The following is a 26,545-nucleotide window of genomic DNA, read 5'->3' as shown; positions in this document are numbered from 1 at the left end:
TTGGAAACCAGGAGAGAGGGCCATAATGTGGAGACCACGATTGAAAACCTTAAGGTGTAAATCAGGTTTGAGGGCACAGAGGTGACGATAAAGATGTCGTTCCCAAACAAAGATCATACAGGAGAGGCCAGATGTGGAGTCAAGGAACGGGAACCCCAACGTGAACAACAGGATGGGGAACTTTAGGCCAGAGAAAAGACACAGAAACCCTGAAGCAGAAGCCTGAATAACATACCCCGAAGTGGGACATATGAAGCAGGACCTCGAGGGGAAAACAAAAATGGAAAATCTCAAAAACGAATCCTCGGTTTAACCAAATCAGTAGGTTTCAGCAAAAACAAAGAACCATAAGGCAGAAACCAGTACGAAGAGGAATCTTTGAAACCCCATGGCTTAGAACAGTGGTTCCCAACCTGTGGTCCGGGGACCCCTGGGGGCCCGTGAAGCCTCCTCAGCGGGTCCGCGACTGCCTAGAAAATTAAATAATATTAACAGATTAGGTCCCAGGCTTTCAGTAATGACTCATTGGGAGGGTCCCTGGATTCCAATAATGATTCAGTGGGGGTCCCCGGATTCCAGTAATGATAAAGTGGGGGTCCACAGAAGTCAAAAGGTTGGGAACCACTGGTTTAGAACATGATTAAGAATGCTAACACTGGTACAAGGACAGAGCAGCGAGACGGGATCAAAGCCAGGCAACCCTGAGGTGGAAATCAGGGAACCTCGAGGTGGAAATCAGGGAACCCTGAGGTGGATATCAGAACGGAGACCCTCTCTTTGGAGCTCATGATGAGCGGAGACATACGGTTAAATAATCAAATTAAGGAGGGGTACCTAATGGAAAAACTAGGCCAGAGGAACCAAGATGAAACCTAGCACAAACCAAGGCAAAAGCAAAGAAAACAAGTCAAACAAATGTTGAAATGACAGCAGAGGTACCGCTGAGCCTGATAACAGAACGAGGCATGTTTGAAATTAAAACCCAAGGTTAGGCTTGCAAGAAACATTCATCATGGGAGAAACAGGCAAGTTATTTTAGCTGCTCATTCTGCAAGTGAGATTGAAACTTTGGAAGAGGAAACTTCAGTCCAGTACATGAACCTAAGAAGAAGGGAATGCTTCAACGTGTCAAGATGATTTCAAGAATATTATTGGAAAGGAAGTTAATTCATTGATCAAAGGCTTGGCCCAATGGAAGAAGGCAGGTGAAGGCAGCCAGGACTCAATTCAGTCCAATAAATTATGCAGGTCTCAATGACCTTTCCTCAGTTGCCAACTTAAATATTAAGGGGCAGATTTAAGAGCCCTTTGCCCCACTTTAGCGTAATTTTTTTTTTTACACTAAGGCAGCGCTAAGGTGGCCTTTTCCCCGTGACATAGTTATAAAGTGGTGCAATGCATGCATAATGTATGCAAGGGGGCGTTCCCCCATTAGGGGGCCGAAAAAATTGCGCTATTAAATCTAAATGATTTTTTTGTGCCATTTTTAGCAGCATTTTAAATGCCTGCACAGAGCAGGCGTCAAAAGGAGGCACACCATTGCTTTCAATGGACCTCAATGTGCTTTGCAGGATTTGCATCCACATTTTTGGCGCTAATCCTGCAGAGTACCAAACTAGCATCAGATATTTTGACGCTAGTTCCCCAACTACAGCCATGGAGCGCCGTATGTTAAATATGGCGCACACATAGTGGCGTTGGGGGGGCGCTAAAGGGCTCAAGAAAAGTGGCGCTGCATTGAATGCAGCACCTCTTTTCTTAAATCCAACCCGAAGTGCACTGGGTCAATTCAATCCTGAGTCTATATGTTTTGATTGGTGTTTCCTATTATCGAGAGCCAAAGGCCAATTTTTTGCTACATATACCACTAAAATAAGGTCTATGAACAATTTTGCTTAGAGCTTTTGTTGGTTAGCTTGGTTGGGTTTGATTACGTTGCTTTGTCTGATAGGTTTGTTTACAATTATCTGGCAGGTTGGCTTGTTTGAGTTGCTTGCTTTATTGTGTCATTGACTTTGTTGGCAACATTACAATCCTTATAATTTAAGGATTGTAATGTTGCTAGCAAATTCAATGACACAATAAAGCAAGCAACTCAAACTTCTGCTTTTTTTGTAATCTAATGGATTATTTGGCATTCTTGGATTGGTTGGTTGGGGTTGATGTTTGGTAAATTGGGGAGTTTGTTTCGCTTGGCTGCTACTGCTGGGTTGGTTGCTTAAGTTAGTTGGCAGGCTTTACAGTTAGGTGGGCTCTGAGAGTTGCATTAGATTAACATGGTTCATTTTTAGGTCAAACGCGCAATCGCTTTGACTTGTAAGTTTTGTGGGTTTTTAACCAGGCCCAACTCATGCCCATCACTTTCACTCATTCCTTGGCCTGCCTTTCCAAAAATACCTTGATGTAATTCGTAATTGCTTTACGTTTGTCCTGCCTTGGGGCGGTTTTGTTACCGCCTTGCAAACTGACCCTGTTACATGAATAATTGCACGATTGCCAATATATTGCAGCGTGGGTGAACTATTTTTTCTTTTGTCTCTCCCCTTTGTGCTCCTTGGCAACCAAGACCCTCACAGCACTCACAGCACAAACTCCATCTGCGGGATTGGGGCACTGGTCACACTGTTTACAATGTTACCTAATCAGAGGCATTTCTTTTGGCTCTCCCATTCACGCTCCATAGTTTTCCCAAAAACACTTATAATTGATAAATGCTTTACTAAAAAACACAGAAATCTGCAACACAGCTCTCCCGGCACAGAGGGAGAGCCTATACTACAATATTCACTGCACTCAGGAAAATTTGACCCATAATGCTTTGCATTCTTTTTCAAAACATTTTGCCCATAACTCAGCCTGTGGTGGTCCTAGGACAATGGGACCACCATGAAAACATTTAGCACAGTGACTCTTTCTGTATAGGTCATCTCTTTGTCCTCACACTAGGTTAGTGGGGAGCCCAAAATAACCCCTCTCTCCAGTCATTTTTTTTTTTTTTAAAAAGCTCTCTCATGGTTGGAACATTTGTTTTTCAGCTGAGAGTAAATAATGTTTAAAGGGCCTTGTTTGTAATATTGTTGCAGTAGGTCTGTCAGCCCTGAATATGTGTAATACACTACAGACTTTAGGGGCTAACCATATGCTTACCCTGCATTGTTTTTTGTTATTTTATTTACATGTAGTGATGCTCTCATGGGGCTAATTATACAGTTATAGGGTCATGTTTCTCATAAATGCTAATCTTTTATTGTGGTGTGCTCTAGGGGCTGTTCTGTGCATTACAGTCAACATACTACAATATTTGCAGCACTTGAAAACTTGTCCCATAATGCTTTGCAGGACATTCTTTTTTCAAAACGTTGTTGCCCATAATTCAGCCTGTGGTGGTCCTAGGACAATGGGACCATCACCAAAACCTTCAGCACAAAACACACTTACTGTCTAGGTCATCTCTGGATCCCCATCTAGGTTAGTAGGGACCCCAAAATAATAACCCCTCCCACTATTCAGTCCATTTGGAAGCTTACTTATGGCTGGAAATTTTGATTTATAGCTGGGAGTGGTTTGTGTTTTAAGGATCTTAGTAGGCAGAAGGCCTGGTAGGTCTGAAAATGTACAAGGCCCTTTATGGGCTAAATATATGGTTGTAATATATTACTTTGTGCTCTTCTCTTTTCATGTGGTTAAGCCATCTAGGGGCTAAAAATATGGTTACATGGCCATGTTTCATACAAATTATATTTTTTGTGGTGTTCTCTAGAGGCTGTTCTGAGCATTAAAGTCAACATACTACAATATTTGCTGCACTCAGTGGTCCCATAATGCTTTGCAGGGCATTACTTTTACAAAACATGTTTGCTCATAACTTAGCCTGTGGTGGCCCTGGGACAATGGGACCACCAACAAACATTGGCAATAATGTGCTCATTTTGTCTACATCATCTCTGGGTCCCCACACTAGGTTAGTGGGGACCCCAATATAATAACCCCTCCATCCATTCACTGTCTTTTTAACCTTTGTCAGTTTGTGTTTTAATTGTCTTGATTATAATATCATTGTACTATACCCCATAGCTCTGAAAATATGTAACATTCTACACCCTCTAGGGGTTAAATATATGATTACACTCCAATGCTTTCAGTCATTTTCTTTGCATGTGGCTATGCCCTCTAGGGGCTAACTATACATTGCGGTATCCGCTATTCCGAGCATTACAGTCTAATGCCAAAAGTTTATTTCCGATAAAGGTTTTTATTGGGTTTATATGATAATTGTAAATGTGTTATTAATCTTTCCTTATTGCAATTATGGCCATGATTCAGGCCAACTTAACATTCTTAGTACACTATGACAGTTTGAACACTCTTGATATGTGAGGTTGACCCTTCTAGTTTATTTCTCTCGGGCTGTCTTGTATCTTTTTTTTAGGAATCGTGTTAGCCGCCAGCACCTCTGATGGGGGGCTGGTGAAAGTCGTATTCTATTGGAACTAGCATTGCAGATTTAAATTAGGATGCTAAATGACAACATTTTCATTTTTGGCTTCAGATAGAGGAAGAAGGTAAATGGATGTGCTTTAGTTATATGCAGGGCCACTGGAATTATGTGGCAGGAAAAGACCAAATTATGAGGCAGGGTTGACCAATTTATGTGGCAAGAAAAGTCCAGTTATGAATTTTCAATGCCAATCGCTCTAGCTCAGGCAAATGCGAGACCCATTGCACTGCAAATACTTGTGTTTGATTGGTCTAGCTTAGTTGTCTTGCTGGGTCTTGTAAAGTTGCCTGGCACTTGTGGGTTAATTGAGGTGAATAGGGTACAATGGAGTGGTTGCTGTGGTTTCCTTGCGTTTGGGCTGGTTTAATTTAATGGGCCTATTTAATACATTGGCCTGGTCACGCTGATAGGTTTTGCCCAGATTGTTAGCTGGTTTGGATTTGTTTGCTCGTGTTGCTTAGTGTGATTGGCATGGTTGGCTGGGTCAGCTGGCAGGGCTGGCTGTTTCGACAAATCTGTTACTTGCGATCATTATACTTGGCTGATTCTGTCGCTATAAACGATTTGGGGTGGTCGAATGATGTGGGTTGGCTTGGTAATTTTGGTCGGTTGACTCAGTTGTGCTAACTGGTTAAGTTAGTTTGACAGTTCCTCTTTGTTGGGTTGGTTGACACAGTTAAACGGTTTATTTATAGGCAAAGCCTGTACATTGATTTAAAAGAATACAAATGTTTGCAACCACAAGACACATGACAAGAAAAGAACTATGCAGTGGAGTCTTAAGTAAACAAAACCTGCACAGATCTGCTCATGACAGCAGAAACCAGTGCGCACGTCATACACAGTGCTTAATTTGTGGAAGACAGAGTGCCGGCGCCCAAAGCTTTGCCCAGAAGCCGGTGCAATTAAATGGTGCAGCGCCGATTACCAAATCCGGTAGTCTTCAATGCACTACCAGACTCTCCCTGCCTCTTTTTGTCACTTTTGCAGTCCATGCTTTCTGTGTGCGACAGTGTTGTCATCTTTTCCTTCCAATCTGTGTGTTTGTCCCTCTGTTGCAAACATCCAACGAGGAAAAGTAGGTGCCAGTCACCAGAAATAAGTGCCGGTGTACCCCCACCGGCTCAAATTAAGCACTGTTCGTACAGAGATTACAGCACGAAGCGCAATTTGTCAGTTCTCCACCTGCTGCCCCAAGCCAGGGTGGGGAGTTTAAAGGGGAGATGCGGTTATTCTAGGCTCCAGGTAGAGGATGGGAGCGGCATGCCAGGGAGAGCACATCCTAACACCCACCCCTACGTCCCCAGCCCCTCCTGCGCCCTCATCTCTCTCCCAGAAACAGATGGCGATGCACCTGAACAAAGGCACCAGCGGCAGATGCCTTGTCGAGTAGAATTTTGCACGCTGATGAAATTAAGAGCTTTTTAGCTTCATTTCGCAAAATGCCCAGATGGGAGGAGGGGGGCGGGAGGCAGCGATTGATTCAGGGCGGTGGGTTTTTGCCTGGGACAGAGAGAGCATCCGAGAGACCGCCGCAGGCTTGTGTGGTTAGTGCAAGATGTCCCCTGTAGCCATCCGTGAGGATGGACGTGATGGGGGCACTGAGCCATCCGTAAATAACAAGGCCTCTCTACCTCCCGCATCTGCACCCATGGCCGCCCCCGGGGAAGGAGCTGGCAAGATTTTAAGAGGAAATGCATCACGTGCGCCTGTCACTGGGGTCGTGGGTTTATTAGCGGCAGGAAAACATGTCTCTGCTGGTGTGACCTCACGTGACGCGCTGGGCCCACTCTTGGAGATTTAATATGATTACAGATAAGGAAAATGTCAACTACCAGAATAGCTGCGTGTTAATGGCGGATGTATACATCGTGGACAAAGGAGCCCTCGATGGGATGGACGGACAGTGAAGGGGGCGACAGGCGAAAAATGAGAAATACTCAAAATATAGGTGTGTATGTGAGCATCATACGGAATTCACAATGACTTCACTGGAATAAAGATTTACAAAAACAGTAAAACCCAGCGATGGGAAGAGCGCAAGACGGCATCCTCTGCAGTGCTTGTTATGGGCGACGTAAAGCGCTCCGTCCCGTGTTGTCATCTCTCTTTGGGCTTCAAACCACGCCCATGTCACATCAGTGTCTTTCATTGGTTCGTGGGCTTGCCTTTCAAAATCTGCTTGCTTTCATTAGTGGAAGGCATGCATACGTCATGCCTTTTCCAGTGGTCAGCCCTCCTCGAGCGCAGCGGGCAAGTACTGAAAACATACGAGGCTCCACGTTTTTTATCCGGTTTCTGGACTACTTTTTCTCTTTTTTCGCAGCGCGATCTCGCTGCGCAGAAGTTGAGCGCTCTGCATGACATCGACCCTGTTACATAGTTTGTTGCACTTTTGCCGGTTACGTAGATAATTGCACTTTTGCTGGTTACATGGATAATTGCACTTTTGCCAATAGGTTCACTACGAGCAAACTTTTATTTCCCTTTGTGTGTCTGCTTTGCGCTGATGGAGGCCGTCAGCTCGCTTATGTGAAACTTTTACTTTTCAGTTTATATGGCAAGAAAAGTCCAGTTATGGGAAACTGTTTTATTTTCATTTTCAATTTATGTGGCAAGAAACGTCCGGTTAGGAGTTTATAATGCTAATTGTTCTAGCTCAAGCAAATGTGAGACCCATTGCATTGCAAATGCTTGTTTTTACATGAGACTGACACTGCTTCAGCAGTACAAGATCTTTCATGGTACATTCTGCCACCTCTACATTGTTTTTTTTTGCGGTTTTATATAGCGTGAACTCGACCTGAAGGTATTGCAGGCTTTACATGAGCACTGGTTAAGTTAAACAAGGACAGGTTCACTTTTTGAGGTGGAGGAGATTAAGGCGGTCATTCTGACCGCCGCCCGCCATGCGGTCACCGCCGAATGACCGCCCCGCGGTCAAAAGACCGCAGCGGCCATTCCAACTTTCCCGCTGGGCCGGCGGGCGACTGCCAAAAGGCCGCACGCCGGCCCAGCGGGAAAGCCCCTGCAACGAGGAAGCCGACTCCGAATGGAGCCGGCGGAGTTGCAGGGGTGCGACGGGTGCAGTGGAACCCGTCGCGATTTTCACTGTCTGCTAAGCAGACAGTGAAAATCTTTATGGGGCCCTGTTAGGGGGCCCCTGCACTGCCCATGCCAGTGGCATGGGCAGTGCAGGGGCCCCCAGGGGCGCCCAGGCCCTTTAAACCTGGCACAACCTGCAGTGCCAGAGTACAGGAGTGCCCGATAGGCCACATCAAAGCTGGTCTTTCTTGACATGTAATTTGGCACAGCCTGATCCCTACCAAGCCTTTCTTTACAAGTGATTCACTCTGGGCAACATACACCCTCTAGTGCTTAGTGGCAGGAGAAACACTGTAAAATATACTTGTTAAAAGTTCTCCATTGAACCAATTAGGCCTGGGTGTAATTTTAATGTTGTCAGAGTACTCAGAGTAATTTTAACAACTATGCGTTACTCTTTGACACGGAATTACCAATAATAACGCGATTACGCCAACTCGCTTAGGTAAGAGTAATTTTGGGGGAAAATATCCTATTGCAAGAGCACATTTAGCGAACACCAGGGGCGCTCGCGCTGCTCCTTATGTTCTGTTGCATTTAGAGCTATTTTCTTAGTGCAAAGTGCATCATCAAGGGTGCATCTTGCACTAAAAACTAACGCTAAGTGCAGGGAGTAAGTTGAGCGAAAATTCTACCCCAAGTGCACATTTATCGAGCAGTTGGTCGTTCTACCATTTGTGTTCTGTTGCACTCAGCGCAATTTCTTAGTGCAAAATAGACCCTCGCGACCATTTTGCAGCCACAACATATTTTCTCAATACGTTTTTTTTTAATTCAGGTTTCCATTCCACCATCTACAAAATCAGCATTACAGATTAGAAAACACAAAGGCGTTGGGTGGAAGTCTTGAAAATAGTCTCAGTCACTGGCAGTCACTCAGGGCACATTATGTTGCCTTTTTTACTTGTACTACTGTATGACCCCGGCATCACCGTTACTAACTCATACTGGTATCTGGAAGATAAGAGCTTGTTTTAATAGCACTTCGTACCGCACTTTTCTCATTTCTAAGCACTGTAATCAGTAGGTTTAGCTATTACCCACTTTACCGACCTCCCATCGATGGGAGGCTGAATCAGCTGTCGCTGTCAGCAGTAAGCGTTTAACTCACTGAGCCACCTTACTGGTAACAACCTCTGTTTTATGTTATTTTCCGGCTAAAAGTTGACATTGCCCCGGTAAGAACATGTAACTTGTAGATCACAGCCTATGTCAGCAGTGAGCGCTTAACTGCCTGTGCAATCCTGAACACAAGCATCCTTTCTATGTTCCGCGCTCTAAATCCCATGTTACCCCCACCTTAATGGTCTCTTTACTAGAGTTATCACTAGATGATCCACTCTGGCTCCACAAAGAACATCTTGTAATCGCTGCAAGCCTCACCAAAAGATAAAAAAGAATGCCCACATCACTTCCACCCTTGTGGGTTTGCACTTACCGTCCCTGCACTACATATCATCTTCAAATACTTACTGCTTGACATATATTTATATATAGCTACCGCCTCAGTCCATTTCCACAGAGCATCAAGTTTCCAATCCCAGTCTTTTTTCTTACAGTTCCTTGGATCAATCGTATCAGCTGCAGTTGCATTGGTTCGCTAGACGCAGACCACAGCTCCCAGAATGCATCAGAAGCAGTGCTTAATTTGTGCTTATTGTTTCCAGTGCTGAGCACCGGCACTTATTTTTTAGGGCCGGCGCTTACTCTTCTGCCTCAAGCATTTGCTGCGAGCAAAAGACACATATGGGAAAGAGGGAGGAAGGGAAAAATGAAAAAGCGTCACAAAGGGAGAAAGTCGAAAGCTGCTAGAGTGAGCTGTAGGGGCAGGGAGTGGCTGTAATTGGATTAAAGAGGCCCGAGATGGCCTCAGGATTACGCTGCCTCAGGATTCCGTGCTTGCACATTTAATTCCAGCAGCCGCGTAATTAATAGGAGGGCTTTGGGCACCGGCACGTTTTTATTTACAAATTAAGCACTGATCAGATGATAGACTACAACTGGAATCACTGAGTCTTGACAACTTGAAGTGAGCTTGCAACACTCCCTAAGAGGCAGCAGCAATCATTGCAGAAACCTACCTGGCAGAAAAAATAAGCAAATCAGAGGATATTACAACACAGGAGGTCACAACAGCATCACAAGACTTGACATTAAGAAGTGCTACAAACATTGGCAGAGCCAATAGATTTAGCCTCTACAAGATCTTTTGCCTTTGTCCAGTTGTGGCTCACGGGAAGGGCAGGGTGGCATGCGGGATGGGGGAGGGGGAGAATAAAAATTAAATTAATAAAAAAATAAAAAAACACTTTACTTGCTTGTTGCACCGCCGCACCGCTTCATCCACTTCTCTGCTGCAGACACAGGCTCCCAGCCTGCCCTGAAGCCAATCCTGACGCTGCTCAGAGCAGCATCAGGATTGGCTGGGTGCACCCAGCCAGGGTGCTCCCAGGCAGACTGGGAGCCTCTGCATGCTCTCTCCAGCCCGGCAACTGTGTTGCTTGGCTGGAGAGAGCCTACTGCGCATGTGTGTTTGGGCAGCCCAAGGCAGCCCGCCAAACATACATGCGCTCTGAGGGGTATTGCTGTTCACTTCCCCTCACTGCTCATCACCCCTGTGGCCCTGCCCCTTTACAAGAAAATGATAATAAACACTGTTTATTGCCATTTTCTTGTAAAGGTTTTGCAGCAGCTGCTCCCGGTGGGGAGCAACGCTCCTCCACCCTAATGGAGGAGCCGCCCCTGCCTTTGTCAATGCTTTTTAGACATGTTACATAGCAGCACTGGCTGGCAACGTGTCAGATGCATAGACACTTTAAGAAGGGCAGAGATTTCACAGCACTTTAGCTGCACTTTTGCGGTTTATTGACTTAATTGTAAATGAGACTTTTTAGTGGTGTGGGGTTCACAGGACGGGGACGGGGCAAGCAGCACAAACAATGGAGGGTTGAGAGTGACAGGGCAAGCAGCACGGACGATGGAGGAGGTGGGGGGACGGGGCAAGCAACAAGGATGGGGTGGAGGTGGGAGGGACAGGAGCAAGCAACAAGCATGGAAGAGGGCGTGGAAGGGACGAGAAGAGGTAAAATGGCCGGGCAAGCACATGCACTCTTATGGTGTCCTAGATAAATAATTTTAAAAAAGTATCTTTGCAAACAGATGGCCAATGAAAGGACACTGGCCGCAGACAGGAAACTGTACTTGGTCCATGCTCCATGGAAGACAGGAAGACATGAAGAGAAAGTGGAAGCAGGAATGGCTGACCAATGATAAACAAGGAAATAAGAGTGACACAGGTGTATATGCGTTGTAGAGTGCACATAGGCTCTGCCCCATGCTATCCCACACAGCAGAAGAGCACCCGCTCAAGCACAATGGTTGTATATTGGATTTGTTTGTTAGTGTCAGCAAGTAGTTCCGGTAGGGGGCCCAAATATCATGGGGGGCGCGCATGGGCAGGCATCATATCCCAATACACTGAAGCTGCTCCTGGCAGTAGGACACGTCTCTCAGCCCTTCCAATCTATTAGGCGGGCCTCTTCAACCCCAAGGTACTACAATTCTACACTTAGCCAGCAGCAACATGGTACCCACTAGCCTATGCACATCCCTTGGGACATCTTTCACATACCCCAGTAGTGCAATCAATGGAGTGGAAGGGATAGCTGTCCCAACCATCCCGTTAACCACCTCGAACACCTCCCGCCAGTATTCCTGCACTCGCAAGCAGCCCCACGTCACATGTATAAAGTCAGCCCCCTCCTCAGAGCACCGCCTGCAGAGCCAGTCTGTGTGCAACCCCATTTTGTGCAGCCACCAGGGGAGTAACTGTAAGTAATGGTAAGAAAGAGGGATGGACTATGCTCGTCTTAAGCTTTTTTTGTGTTTACAAGAGATTTGGTGACAACAGTGCATGCACTGTCTCAGGCAAAACCTGAAAGGAGAAGACCTGAAGGCTAGACTTCTCAAACTACACACAAGGGATCTGGGGCAATGCAGTACCGATCAGACTTGTGACTTAAGGACTGCACTTCAAACCTGAAGGCTAGACTTCTTATACTACACACAACACACAAGGGATTGGGCGCAATCCAGTACCGATCAGACTTGTGACTTAAGGACTGCACTTCAGACCTGAAGGCTAGACTTCTGAAACTACACACAACACACAAGGGATTGGGCGCAATCCAGTACAGTTCAGACTTGTGACTTAAGGACCGCACTTCAGACCTGGAGGCTAGACTTCTCATACTACACACAACACACAAGGGATTGGGCGCAATCCAGTACCGATCAGACTTGTGACTTAAGGACTGCACTTCAGACCTGAAGGATAGACTTCTCCAACTACACACAACACACAAGGGATTGGGCGCAATCCAGTACCGATCAGACTTGTGACTTAAGGACTGCACTTCAGACCTGAAGGCTAGACTTCTGAAACTACACACAACACACAAGGGATTGGGCGCAATCCAGTACAGTTCAGACTTGTGACTTAAGGACCGCACTTCAGACCTGGAGGCTAGACTTCTCATACTACACACAACACACAAGGGATTGGGCGCAATCCAGTACCGATCAGACTTGTGACTTAAGGACCGCACTTCAGACCTGAAGGCTAGACTTCTCAAACTACACACAAGGGATCTGGGGCAATCCAGTACCGATCAGACTTGTGACTTAAGGACTGCACTTCAGACCTGAAGGCTAGACTTCTGAAACTACACACAAGGGATCTGGGGCAATCCAGTACCGATCAGACTTGTGACTTAAGGACTGCACTTCAGACCTGAAGGCTAGACTTCTCAAACTACACACAACACACAAGGGATCGGGCGCAATCCAGTACCGATCAGACTTGTGACTTAAGGACTGCACTTCAGACCTGCAGGCTAGACTTCTCCAACTACACACAACACACAAGGGATCTAGGGCAATCCAGTACCGATCACACTTGTGACTTAAGGACTGCACTTCAAACCTGAAGGCTAGACTTCTGAAACTACACACAAGGGATCTAGGGCAATGCAGTACAGATCAGACTTGTGACTTAAGGACTGCACTTCAGACCTGAAGGCTAGACTTCTGAAACTACACACAAGGGATCTAGGGCTATCCAGTACCGATCAGACTTGTGACTTAAGGACCACACTTCAGACCTGCAGGCTAGACTTCTCAAACTACACACAAGGGATCTGGGGCAATCCAGTACCGATCACACTTGTGACTTAAGGACTGCACTTCAGACCTGCAGGCTAGACTTCTGAAACTACACACAACACACAAGGGATCGGGGGCAATCCAGTACAGATCACACTTGTGACTTAAGGACTGCACTTCAGACCTGCAGGCTAGACTTCTTAAACTACACACAACACACAAGGGATCTAGGGCGCAATCCAGTACCGATCACACTTGTGACTTAAGGACCGCACTTCAGACCTGAAGGCTAGACTTCTCAAACTACACACAAGGGATCTGGGGCAATCCAGTACAGATCAGACTTGTGAATTAAGGACCGCACTTCAGACCTGAAGGCTAGACTTCTCCAACTACACACAACACACAAGGGATCGGGCGCAATCCAGTACAGATCACACTTGTGACTTAAGGACCGCACTTCAGACCTGAAGGCTAGATTTCTCCAACTACACACAACACACAAGGGATCGGGCGCAATCCAGTACAGATCACACTTGTGACTTAAGGACCGCACTTCAGACCTGAAGGCTAGACTTCTCCAACTACACACAACACACAAGGGATCGGGCGCAATCCAGTACCGATCACACTTGTGACTTAAGGACCGCACTTCAGAAACAAGCTTAAAACGAAGGGTCGGAGAAGGCTCAAACTTCCCCCTTGATGTAAGATGCATTTGGAAAATTTTACATTATGTGGTATTTTCGTAATTTGCGGAGGTCACCAATCTCACCAGCTTCACTCACAAAATGATTTCTGAGCCACAGAAATTTTGCAAGAAGATTTTCTCACAAAACCTTTTGCAGAAAATTCTCCAGCTAAAATTATTTCCATATCAATTTTTCTTCCACAAACGTACATTAGTGAAAGTTTTCTCTCACTAATTAGCTTTTCTTTATAAAAAAAACTTCACCAACTAGCAGAAGAAAGCGGTTTGCAACTACGCTTACCGTAATCCAAACACATCTATTCAAAGGGTGCCTCAACCGCGAGAATAATAAACCTCTCTGATCCAACTGGATCCAGGACATTCACCACCAATGAGGAACTTCCCAGCTCCCCCGGATTCAAGACATCTGCCCCCAGTAAGGAACCTCCCTGGTGCCCATGGAATCTGCAAATCTCCCCTTAATATGGAACCTCTGGGCTCCCAGCACATTCAGGACATATGTCTCAACACCACCCCCACCACCTTGCCCCCAGTATAAAGATTCTCTCTGCTCCCCAAATATTCAAGACGAAAGTTTCAAAACCACCTCAACCATCCTACTCCAATATGGAACCTCTCTGCTCCCCATGCATTCAGGATGCACGTTCCCCCCACACACAAATCCCGTAAAGAACCTCTCTGCTTCCTTGGCAATCAGGACATTCACCAGCTTAACATTTCTCGGTCGAGCATAGTAGCGCGCAAGCGCTGCTTTTCCGACGTGTTGGTATGTATCTGGGCTTTTAACAATGCCCACTTCACACCCATCACTGCCACTCGTTCGTGGGCTTGCCCTTCAAAAATCCTTTGAGGAGATTGGTAAATGGTTTACGTTTGTCCCTCCCTGAGGAGGTTTTGTTACCACCTTGGCCATCGCCCCGTTACATGGCTAATTGCAATTTTGGCAATAAGTTTGACTGCGAGCAAACTTCTTTTTCCTTTTGTGTTTCTCTTCACGCTGATGCTCATGGGGGCTGTGGCACTGTGAATCGGCTAGCTTATGTGAAACTGTTTTATTTTTAATTTTCAATTTATGTGGAAAGAAAAGTCCAGTTAGGACTTTACAACGCTAATAGCTCTAATTCGAGTCAATGTGAGACCCACTGCAGTGCAAATGCTTGTTGTTCACATATATTCACTCTACAAATTTGACTTTACATGCTCTTGATAAAGCAGACAGGCTTTCACAAGCAAAACACTTCTCAGCTGACTATTTTACTGGGTATGTGTGAATTTATACTTTCATTTATTGATTGAACATGTAACGCATTAAGGCCCAATTTGTTAAAAAATTGTACGCTGCATTTTATGCAGTGCCACTTTTCTTTTGCCCTTTTAGCGCCCCCCAACACCAACATGTGTGCTCCGTATTAAGCATAAGGCGCACCATGGCGCAGGTTAGGGACAATAGCATCAACATTTTTGACACTATTGTTATACTTTGTAGGATTAGCACCAAAAATGTTGGCGTTAATCCTGCAAAGTACATGGAGGCCCATTATAAAGAATGGTGTGCCTCCTTTTAATGCCTGCTCTGTGCAGGCATTAAAAATGCCTCAAAAAAAGGCGCCGGGTAATCTCATAGATTCCACTGCATCCGTTTTGCAGCCCCCCCTAATGGGCGCCCCTTGCAAATATTATGCCTGGCGTATACACAGTGAGGTGCAAGAGTTTACAAAGTGGCACAATGCAAGCATTGCACTACTTTGTAAATATGGCACAGCGTTTTTGCCACACTATCACCATATTAGTGTAAAAAATAAATACGTTAATGTGCCGATAGTTGGCTCTAGGCCCTCTTAAATTTGGGACTAAGATTTTAACTTATCATTGAACATCATCGCTCATCTGTTGAAGGCACCACAAAGTAGTAGAGACATTTCACAAAAAATTCTCATTTGAAGAAATTGATTTAAACAATTTAATAAAACCTGGTACAGGGAAAAAATCAATGACATCTAATAAATGCTTCTCGCTTTGCTAGAGTTCTCATTAACTTTTATTGAAGTGTGCATGCAAATTCTTAGCGTTGTGATGATTTAACTGGCAATGTAGCGTGTGGGCGCTCAGTCCTCTCCTCACAATAGAACTTTTGTTACTTGCCTGGAAGTACTTTCTTTCTTTCATCAAGTCACCTTTCTCTTTACTGCTTCATTTGTTTGGGGATCACAAGATTTTCAGTAAATATTACTAAAATGATATCTGGGCTCAGCCTTGTCTTTTCACTTTCAAATAGTAGCCCCTACTGTGGCCTGATATCTTGCTGTCAGGGCACCCCTGCTATCCTAACCTCTGTCTTAAAAGAGATGCCACATTCCACTTCCCGATGATGGAAGATGACCGCTGCCTTCAATACCTCAAGATGGTCTGGCAGCCATTTTGTGTCCCAGTGGTATGGCCCAAGGTGGAGCTCTTCAAACTGACGTAAGTGGTGCATTGTTCTGTCTAAATTGCTCCAGGGTCATTTACTTTCTGATCACTTTACAGTGTTTTCCCGCCACTGTATTATATTATGGGCAAGGAGCCACAACCCAGTAGGAAGTTTTAATCCTGCTATTCGGGCACATTTCTATACACCTTAGAAGGAAAAGTGACTCAGTGCGAGGAAAAGAAGAGTTATAATCCTTTCTTCCCAACTAAGCAAATCATCTGACAATGCACAAATTGCTTTTTCTCCCAGCGGCTCAGCGCTCCTTATAAATAAACAGTGGGAGTGATGGGAGACAGAAAGCTATAAACAAAAGGGGATAGGTCCCTGTAAAGCAGGAACAGCCTAGACGTTCATGCAAATCAATACAGCAGACCTGCATGTGCTCCTCGATTTTAAAATGCATCAATGTACAAACGAATGAATCAGTGTTGTCCGTATCGTAAATCAAAAACAAAGTGCACAATTCTTCAGCAGAAATATGTCTTATTTATACTTCAATGAAGAGGGCCTGATTTAGAGTGCAACAGAGTACCCTCTCCACCAAACCCTCGGTACGCGCGCCTGATTTACAGACAGGTGGTCCTTAACTATGTTATGCGTAGAGTTTGCTCTGTCCCTATTGCTGACACTCTTCCGACGCCCCAACAGAAAAAACTTCGTCGGAATTTTGGCCATTCAACCACTGCCCAATTAAAAGTGGGGAGCTGATTGCCCAATTTTCACTCTCCCGCAACACTGTGAAAAACCTAGCAGTAAGGAACAGTGAAACTGTTTAAATGATCACCCACACCATGGGTCATTAGTTTTTGATTTTTTCAAAAACAAAATCCCTCTATGAGATGATGGCCGCCCATCAAACTTTTAACTTGTTTTTGTGTTTTTAAAAAACAAAATCCCTCTTTGAGATGATGGCCGCCTGTCAAACTTGTAACTTTTTTTGTGTCTTTCAAAAACAAAATCCCTCTTTGAGATTTTGTTTTTGAAAAACACAAAAACAAGTTAAAAGTTTGATGGCGGCCATCATGTTTGAAAGAGCCATTCTTTTTTTTTTTTTTAAACATTTTATTGGTTTTGGTACATATAATAATACAAACATTATAACGTATCGAACCCTCCCCTCAAGTAGAGTAACGAGATCTGGTATTAGTCGATTATATCAAACCTTGTAAACAGTATGCCCTTTTGCTTACGGATTCTCCATCAACAGGTTACTTGTTTGTCATTGCCATATAGCCCTGCATGTGTGTCTATCATAATCGTGAAAGATAGGCAAGTTCCATGGGGTGATGCAGTAGTCTACTAATCGCTGTCAATATATATGTCTCCGCTTGAGGGGGTCAAACCACCTTCCTCCCTCCCACCCTTCCCAACTGACGTTCGTGTGGCTGGTAATTGCAGTGCAGTAGTTAATTTGTGTGCGAGCTAGGTCACTTATGAAGGGATCCTAGATGTGGTTCACTCCTGGGTATGGTTGGGATGTTCCTGAATGAGTGTTTCGCCGCAGTGTGTGAGTTATGGAAGGCTTCGGGGGGGGGGTCTATGCCAATCTGCCTATGATCCCTTATGAGTGTCAGGGTTCCTGCGATTTCTTTACTCGCGGCTCCCATTCATCAACCAGCATACTCCAGGCTCTCGCTCGCTCTATCTATAGGGCCCTGGCCTCTCCGTGCCTCTCTATGTCTAATCGTCTCTTCGGCTTTGGACCACTTGAGGACTTCCCTCGTCCATGCTTGTATTCTTGGCCCTGTCGCCGCTTTCCATGTCATTGCTATCTCTCTTTTGGCTAGAACAAGAGCTAGGCCTTGAAATTGATTAGTGTATTTATGCTTGGGTTGATGCCGATAACCTCCCAGAAGGCAATGTCCCATTGGAGTTCTCCTATAGCCGGGGGGGAGGTTCCCTCCCTCCTTGAGTGGAAAAAGACTGGATTTTGTCCAGTTCACCCTCAGGCCTGATAGGTCTCTGAGGTTTTTCAGTAGCGATTGAGCCCCTTGTAAATCCCCCTCCATATTCCTGAGAAAGAAGAGGAGGTCGTCTGCGTATAATGCTATGTGATGGGTCTGACCTGCTATGGTTCCCAGTCCTAGTCTATAGAGAACCTCGTATAAATACCTCCATTCCAAGCTTTCGAATGCTTTTTTGAAGTCAATGGCTAATACTGCCGCTTCGTTTTTATCAAACCCATTGCTGTTCATCAAAGCTAAAAGGCGGCGTAAATTATGTGCTGTTTGGCACCATGGTATAAAGCCAGCTTGGTCAGAGTGTATAATTTGGGGCATGTGATGCATGAGTTGGGTCGCTAATATTTTGCTTAGTATTTTATAATCTGTAGTTAGCATTGACAGTGGTCTGTAAGAGGTTACATCTGTCGGGTCCTTCTCTGGTTTCAAAAGCGGTATAATCAGTGCCTCTCGCATAGATAAGGGGAAGGACTGGGTTTCGGCTGCTGAGTTATATACTGCTACTAGCTTAGGCCCTAATTTAGAGAGATAAGACAAATTGAATTCTATTGGTGGCCCATCTGGGCCTGGTGTTTTATTATGTGCCATAGAAGTTACTGCATCTTTCACTTCCGCTAACGTAATTGGTTCCCCCAGTTTATTCGCATCTAACGTTGATAGCCTGGGGAGCGGCAGATGGCGTAGAAAACTCTGAATTTCTAATAGTGGGGGGTGTACTTTGCTACTGTATACGTCTGCATAGAATTTCCTGAATTCCTCATTAATAGCCATCTTTGAATTCACCCGGGACCCTCCAGAAAGAGCAAGTTCTACTATTACTGAGCTTCTCTTATCAGGATTCGCCAGCCATGCTAAAAGTGTGCTCGCCGGTCCCCTTCTCCATGTGCTCTGGTTAAGAAAGCTCTGTAGTCATAGCAGCATAATCGGTCAATCGCTGCCATTGTTTTTTCCCGTTCCACAGTGAGGGACTCCCTCATATTTGGGGTTCGGGGACACTTTCGCACTAATTCCCTCTGACTGCGCTCAGCTTCCTCTATATCACGCAGTAGTGTTCGTCTTTCTCCAGATGCTACCGATAGGCATTTGCCTCTGATGACCACTTTAAATGCATCCCATTCAATTAGTTTGGAGGAAGACGAACCTTCATTAGTGTCGAAGTAAGTGTCTATCGCTTCGCCAATGGCATGTTTAAACGCCTCATCCTCTAGCATGAGAGGTTGAAGTCACCACGTGGGTATTGGTGTATTTGTCCGGGACCAGTTCAAGTTGACCAGAAGTGGGTTATGGTCAGAGATTGTTTGGGCCAGGTATTCACTCGCTTGTGCTGTCCTATGTATTTCTGGCAAGGCTAGGAAAGTGTCTAACCTGACGTGCAGGTTATGCATGTGTGAGTAGTATGAGTATTCTCTGGTCTTGAGTATTTTGCACCCGCCAAATGTCTACCAGGCCCCAGTTGACTTGCCATGCCCGGTATGTGTTCACCGTTCGTATTATTGGTGAAGTGGGGAGGGGGTGTGTGACCTATCTAGTGCTATGTCTGCTATGCAATTAAAGTCCCCTTCCAACATTATCGATCCAGACAGGTGTCCTGCTAGCTTTGTTGATAGGATTGCTAAAAACTCTCCTTGGTTTGAATTGGGTCCATAGATGCTTCCTAGTGTTACCTCTTTGCCATGTATTTTTCCTGTGGTTACAGTGTATCAGGCTAGTGGATTGTTAATGGTTGACAGGTGTTGATATGGAACTCCTGCCCTTATCCATATTAACATCCCCCTAGCGAATGCAGAATAAGTTGTGCAGAAAACTCTACCTCTCCTGCGTTTCTGGAGTGCCTGGCCCCCGGTTGAATCCAGGTGCGTCTCCTGGAGCATTGCTATATGGATTCCTCTTCTAGTGAGGTAATCGAATACTTTGTGGCATTTGGCCATAGATCTTAATCCCCTAACATTCCATGTTAGACATTTCAGGTCCCTTGCCCCATCCATCTGTCATGCAGTAATGTCTGCCTAGCTCGTAATTTTGCATCTTACCCAGCTCGCTCGTCATGAACTGCAACATGTCTAAATAACAAAAATCCCAACTCCCCTTCCCCAGGGCAAAGGACATAATGGCTTCGCCCAAACTTTTACGTATCAACAAGGTTTAAACTGGTATTCTAGGTCCTGTTGTGATATACACAGTTGTTGTGGGGGTGTTGCGTCCGCCGTCAATTAGGCGGGAGCTCCAGGAATTCCTTGAGCCATCCTGACCACACCGACCTTCGATGCTGTAGGAAACGTGTGCAGATGTTACCTCAAGTAGATTGTTAATCTCATGACAGTAGGCAAAGTTCTCCGTTCCCACCAGAGTCTCTTATTGCACAAATTGTCTTTTAGCTCGGGCTTTCCTAACTGGTGCTTATTACTCATATGATCTCATCTGCTGTGCATGGTGTGATCACAGGTAGCAATATGCTCAATTGCGTGGAAGTCGCTGTCTGAGTCCGAATGTTCATCCTCTTTCTGCGGGCTCTGGAGCGAGGCAGCTCCTGACCTCCCGACTTCCCCGCCAATCCTAGCTGCTGCTTCCATCGCCTGCCTCCTCTCGTTGAGAACCTCATCTGCGGTGGGGGGGGGGGTCGCCTCTGTAGGTCAGTTGATGTCTGGTCGATCTGGGTCGTCTTCGCTTCATTCTATGTTGAGGGCTAACGTTTGGATCTGATGTTGGTCTGGACTCCAACCATGTCCAAGTTTCCTCTGGCGTTGAGAAGAACTCTGTGCCCGACGGGGCAACCACTCTGAGTCTGGCAGGAAATTGCAGTGAGTAGGGGATCTCCAGTTCGCGTAGTTTGCGTTTTACTGCGTTGTAGTTTGCTCTGCGCCTTTGCACTTCCCTTGAGAAGTCTGGGGAAATAGAGATCTTACTATTTCCTATTGTTAATTCACCTTTCTGTGGTGCTTGTCTCAGAATATGATCTCTATCTCTGAAGTGGCGCAATTTCACGATCACTGGCCTTGGGGGGAGCACCAGGGGAAGGTTGTCTGCCAGGAACCCTGTGTGCCCGTTCCAGGGCAAAGAAGGCTGATAAACCCTCCGGGGCTACCTCCATTCTCAGCCAATTCCCCAGGAAGCCTATCATGTTTGATCCTTCTCTTTTTTCTGGGAGTCCTATAATTCTAATGTTGTTGCGCCTTGCCCTGTTTTCAGCGTCTTCTGCTCTGTCTTCGAGAGTCTTAAGGCGATTATCGACATTATTTAGTCTGTTACTTGTTAGTGCCAATGTTGGAAGTGCTTCCGCTAGGTCTCTTTCAGTGGTGGAAACTCTTTCAGCTAACTTTTTGTGGTCGTCTCTTAAAAGTCCCAAGTCTATACTTAGCGTATCTATTTTGACTTCCAATGCTGCTCGGGATGCCGCTATGGCTTGTAGTACGTCTTGGAGAGTCAGTTCGCTGGGTTCCGTTAACAGCGAGCTGTGAGTTGTAAGGCCCGACCCCTCTGTGCGTGTTCTAGAATGTGCGGGACCCCCCCATGTTGCAGTCCCTTTTTTTGGTGGTCTTCCCCATCTATGAGGAGTGCGATCCTACTGCCCCACCAGCCAGCAATGAATGCAGATAATAACGCCTGAAATTACGTGCTAGGCAGGCTGAGGAGAGCTTCTCATGTGCTCCCCAGTTTCCCATTCACGTGTGGGACCCTACTGCGATCTTGGATCCTATCCCGGGTCTCGTGGCCTGTTCCTGAGCTTTCCCCCTTCTCTCTTGAAGTGTCAACTGTGCAGACGACAGGCCTCAGCGGTCTACGGGCGCGCCATCTTTGGCTTGCTTTGTTTGGCTCCGGCGTCCGGTGGTAGCCGCCATTTTGGGCACGTTACAAAGTTCAGACAGAGGAGGCCGTCTTTCAGCGTGACCCTGCTCCAGCGTTAATCCAAGGCGCATAGAACAGTTTCAATGCACGGTCGTATACCTGCGCTTTGAGCGGGTTGTAAAGAGCTTCAAACTCGGTCTATGCAGTAAAGTTGTTAGTATTTAACAGCCCACTCTGGTATCCCAAGCGTTGTTTCCTGCAGCAGAGTTGTGAGGTTTTGTATTCAAATTCTAGCCGATTACTCCGGGCACATATGATTTAGGTACTTGCTGTCTCAGCGTTTAGTGGCTTATTCCTGATGCTTCAGTCGCGCTGTAACTTAAGCTGTCTCCGATATGCCCTTCATTTTCAGGTTGTTGTGCCCGCTGTGCTCGGCTACCAACGCAGAGGAATTCTCACTTTTATTTCGCGGGGTCGCTATGTACTGGCCAGAGACATGAGCTACTCAAACCCCCCTAGTGTTCTCAAGTCTGGTGTTTCCGCTCTCAAGGCCGCATGGGCATGCCCTTTGGTTCCCTGCGCTGCTCCTCCTGTCTGCATGCGCTCCCACTTTTGGCATTGGCCCACACATGCGCAGGACCCACCCCTGTTCTTGGTCCGCGATCTGGGTTCAGGGTTCTGCTCTCAGTGTTGACCGAGGCACCGCAGCCGATCCGCCCTCGCTGCCATTGTTTCGTGGTGTTCCCAAATAGGAGGGGCCACTTCATAGGTACTTTTTGCTATCTCCGGCACCCGTTGACGGCCGCCATTTTGTGTACGCCACTAGTCTTAGTTAAAAAGTATTTTCTGGTTCTATTCCGCCACGTTTAATGTCGACGATGCCAGTTCCCGACTCTCGGGGGAATAGTCATCCACTTGTCCCTTGAGATAGTTTCAGGATGGGCTGTTGCGGTGCACTGCGGTGCGGCTGCAGTCGCGGGTCCCGGAGCTCCCGATGTCTGCAGCTACACCATGCTGGTCTTGGCCACGCTCCCCATTTGAAGGAGCCATTCATCAAACGTTTTAACACATTGACAGGAACCACTGATATGGCAGTTCCTGCCAATGCTAAGAGATGTCCCCAGGGCTAGCGGACATATCTAAATGTGGAGCATAGGGTATTCCATCAGATTGACGGATATTATACTGTGTTGCCTTTACGGAGTAAAGCCCATCCTCCACAATCTAAATGAGTCCCAAACTCACTAAGGTCTTTATGTACAAACATTGAGTATTATGAAATCTAAATATGCCAATGAAACGTCACTGTGTGTCTTTTTGGATAAATGAAAGTTACGAAACATCAGATAATTAACCCAACACCATGATAAAAATAAAATGTTTCTCAAGTATTAATTATAAAAACATATTGTTCACTTATTGAAATATTATTAGAGAACAAGTCTTGACATTAGTTGTTGACATTAGTACTTTATTAAAAAAGTTGAGGACATGTTTTTGAGTCAAAGTCTCATGGATGTTCTTTATAACAGCGCAGGGTTATCTGCGTTGTCACCCGGGAAGAGGAGAAGGAGTGGTGTACTGCATCTGTCTGAATAGGCACACTCTCATCCTAATGCATCGTGCCATCAACTGACGGCTATGAGAAACTAGACATCTATTTGGATGTTAAACCTCAAATAGTCCCCACCATAAACAAAATTTGAAAACTACAAATCTACACTTCTACATCTACACATATTTTTAAATGTAGATATTCACATTTTTTGGGAGTGATAAGTGTACTCCTGTAAACGTTTGTGAATTTCCAATTGCAATCAAGCAAAGGCATTTAAGTTTGTGTAATTGTAGTATCAATTGCGTATGTGAAAATGCTGGCACATTACTGAAACTGAACTGTTATTTTCTATCTATTTCTATGGCTAAAACTACTTCTTCCATTATACCTTCACCAGCTTCTTAGGTGTTGCATGCCTCTTGCCACTCTGGTAAGGGATTTACTCCTGCTATTTACTGGTACCCATCTCCAACAGTTTCAAGAAGGGTTTGGGCTGATAAAAAGATTGTGACTAACCACATTCATGTGAGTTTGTGGTAGTATGTAGGAACTGTTATTTCTGCGTGGTCACCCTGTATTTTTCACCTTTTGCTGAACCCTACATTTGTGATGGCTTCAGAACTCTGTGCACGTTACACCTGCTAACCAGTGGTAAGGGGCCTGTACTCCCCTTTAAACATGGTTGAATTGGGATATTCCTAATTGTTATGTTTAACTTGCTTAAAAGTCCCTAGTACAAGATACAAAATGTACCCAGGGCTTGGAAGTTGAATGCCACTTTTGGACTGCAGCACCTGTTGTGCCATCCATTATATTGGCGTTTAAACATGACTTCAGGCCTGCCAGTGTAGCCTTAATGTAGCAATGTAAAAACTATAATTACACCTGTAAAAAACCCTTTTCAAAGGACAAAACCTTCAGCACACATACTAGGAAGTCACCCCTTTGTAGGTATAGTAGTCCATTTAAAAGTAGGACATGTAAATATTTAATGTTAACATGTCATCCCCAAAAGCTATTTTTCACTGTGGCAGGCCTGGCTGTTCTATGTAGAAAACCAGAATGCAGATTAAAATTGCATTGTTGTGAATAGGACTAGTAAAATAGTTAAACAATTATTTTAATAGCTTTTAAAACTCCAGTTCAAGGCTGGAGATGGATTGTTAATAAATATTAAAGAAAAAATACTTTTAGAAATGTACCTTCTCCCTGTTGATGTTCCTAGAGGCTAATTTGCATTTGATCTCAAAATTCTCCCACTCTGGGATTAGCATTTACATAGGTGTGAAAAAGGGAGTGAAATGCCCCACACCAGCAAACAATAGACTGTCCTGAATGGGCAGAGGTGACTCCTCTGAACCTCACAGAATATCAAGGGTCGGGGCTGAGAATGTTCCTTTTTGATATTACAGATTCAAATCCCTCTTCGGTATTAAATCCTACATGATCAGTCTGCTGGATTTCCATATAACATTGCGGGTACATTTGAAATCAAGAAAACAGGATGCCAAGACAATTCTTGTGTATTCACTGTCTGGGTGCTGGAAACCCCTGCTTTTGTTCAACCATTTTTCTCTAGCTTTATTGTAGGTACAGTAACTGTTTCAAACTAGATCTTACTGTTAGATGAGGGAGGACTCTGGAATTACCACAGTTCACTCCCCACACACACCTCCACCCCTCAGAGCTCAAGTTTAGTGTGCTTGAAGGCTTCAGCCATCTTGAAAATGCCCAAACAAGATAGGGTTGGGCCCCAGGAACTTTTAGCCCCTTGATTAGGACATCACCAGGAGTCATCCCCACCCACTACCTCATGCCATGTTTAAATGTGCCACCTCCAGGCATCCACTTTAGGACCCAGCTGGACCTGAGGAAGAACAGAAGAGGCTGGACCTGCTGTCTATGACCCAAGAGGAGCCCCGAAGGACTGGATCTGCTCCCTTTCGTAACCTGGAACAAAAAAGTGGGTTCTAAGGTTCATAAAGATGACCTCCTGTTCAAGCTCCAGGGATACGACAAGCTATAAGAGCCCTTCCTTCAAGTGGCCAGCTGACTAGTGGGCACTTGAAGGACTCTGACTGGACCCCACTGCTGGCCTCTGTAAGTCCCTAAGTGCCTCCCCTGAGGTCCGGGGGGCTTTATAATTGTACCCATGTGGTGGTATGGAACGTAAAGGACTAATTCAGCAGGTAAAATCTTTGACCAGGATACATTTAATTGGGGTATCAAGATCAGCCTTAAATTGCACCTAGGCCCAAGTCTACTGCGAACAGTGACTATCAATGGCATGTTGTGCTTCTTGGCGCTATTCTTCGTTAAAGCTTTAAGAACTTAAATTTTACTCTATTTTCTGATTTGTTTTGGAAGTTTCCATGTTTTGTATTCTGACTTTATTACTGTTTTAATTCTGCATAAATACTTTACACATTGCCCAAGGTCCGCTTGTTTGCCTCATGTCATTACTGCCAGTGTGTTGAATTCAGATTTAATTCCACATTCCATTACCCATCCTGGGAGCCTAAATCTATGTGCCAATACAAATCCATGCTTCATAAAGGGCTAAAGTGTTTGCATTTGTTAATCAATCCACTTGCATATGTCAACTGAATTCACACGTGCAAGTTGCTTTGTGAATTTGGCCATGACAACCAGGCCACAGCGAAAAGATCCAATTTATAAAAATAAAAAAAAAGGAAAATCAAATAATAGCAGGAATGCTCGTTACACTTCGGGTAAGTCATTTCCTGGTCCACAGCTGGTTTGGGCAGCATTGGGAAGGGGCATAGAAGAGTGGTACATCAGCCAAAAGAGGGGCATACTTTCAGGCAGAAATCAGGGTCTGGTGTTACAGCCGTAAGTCCCCGCCCTGTGCATGCAGCCCTTCGCCAGTCGCTACGCCTGTTTCTCCTACAGGCGAGCCCCTGAGGATGACATTCCGATCTGAGAATCTCATGTTTACACAGATGCTGGAATGCTGGTCGGTTCAGGGTGGAGTTCTGCCCTCCTGCACTCGCGGTGCCTCCTTGGAAGATGCTGTTCTCCCAGCCAGGCTCTGTGCCGTCAGGGACTCCTCGCACCAGGCTTTCTCGCTCTCAGCATGACGATCGGGCCTCGTTCGAAACACGTGTCACGCCCTGCGAAGCCCGGAGTGGAAATCGAAGACGGACTGACTTCAGAATCTTCTAGAGGCTGGGCCTATGTGCTCATGGAATCCTGGCTTCTGCCTTAAATTGTACGTCTCAAGGCCTAACATTTTAGGCCCGGTTCACAAAGCGAATTGAACGTGTAAATTTAC

General features: G+C 45.5%; 1 long non-coding RNA gene across 1 annotated transcript in view; it reads left to right on the top strand.

Annotated features, from left to right (window-relative positions):
* Positions 1-26,338, top strand: part of LOC138260459 (uncharacterized) — a 442,993-nt gene extending 416,655 nt beyond the window's left edge. The window contains exon 3 of the long non-coding RNA XR_011198859.1: positions 26,214-26,338. This is a non-coding gene — a long non-coding RNA (uncharacterized lncRNA). The remainder of the gene's footprint in view (positions 1-26,213) is intronic.
* Positions 26,339-26,545: the final 207 nt, after the last annotated feature.

Source organism: Pleurodeles waltl, chromosome 9, assembly GCF_031143425.1.
Source record: "Pleurodeles waltl isolate 20211129_DDA chromosome 9, aPleWal1.hap1.20221129, whole genome shotgun sequence".
Taxonomy (NCBI): Eukaryota; Metazoa; Chordata; class Amphibia; order Caudata; family Salamandridae; genus Pleurodeles; species Pleurodeles waltl.
Note: the sequence above shows the minus strand (reverse complement) of the source record. Positions and strands in the feature narration are given on the sequence as shown.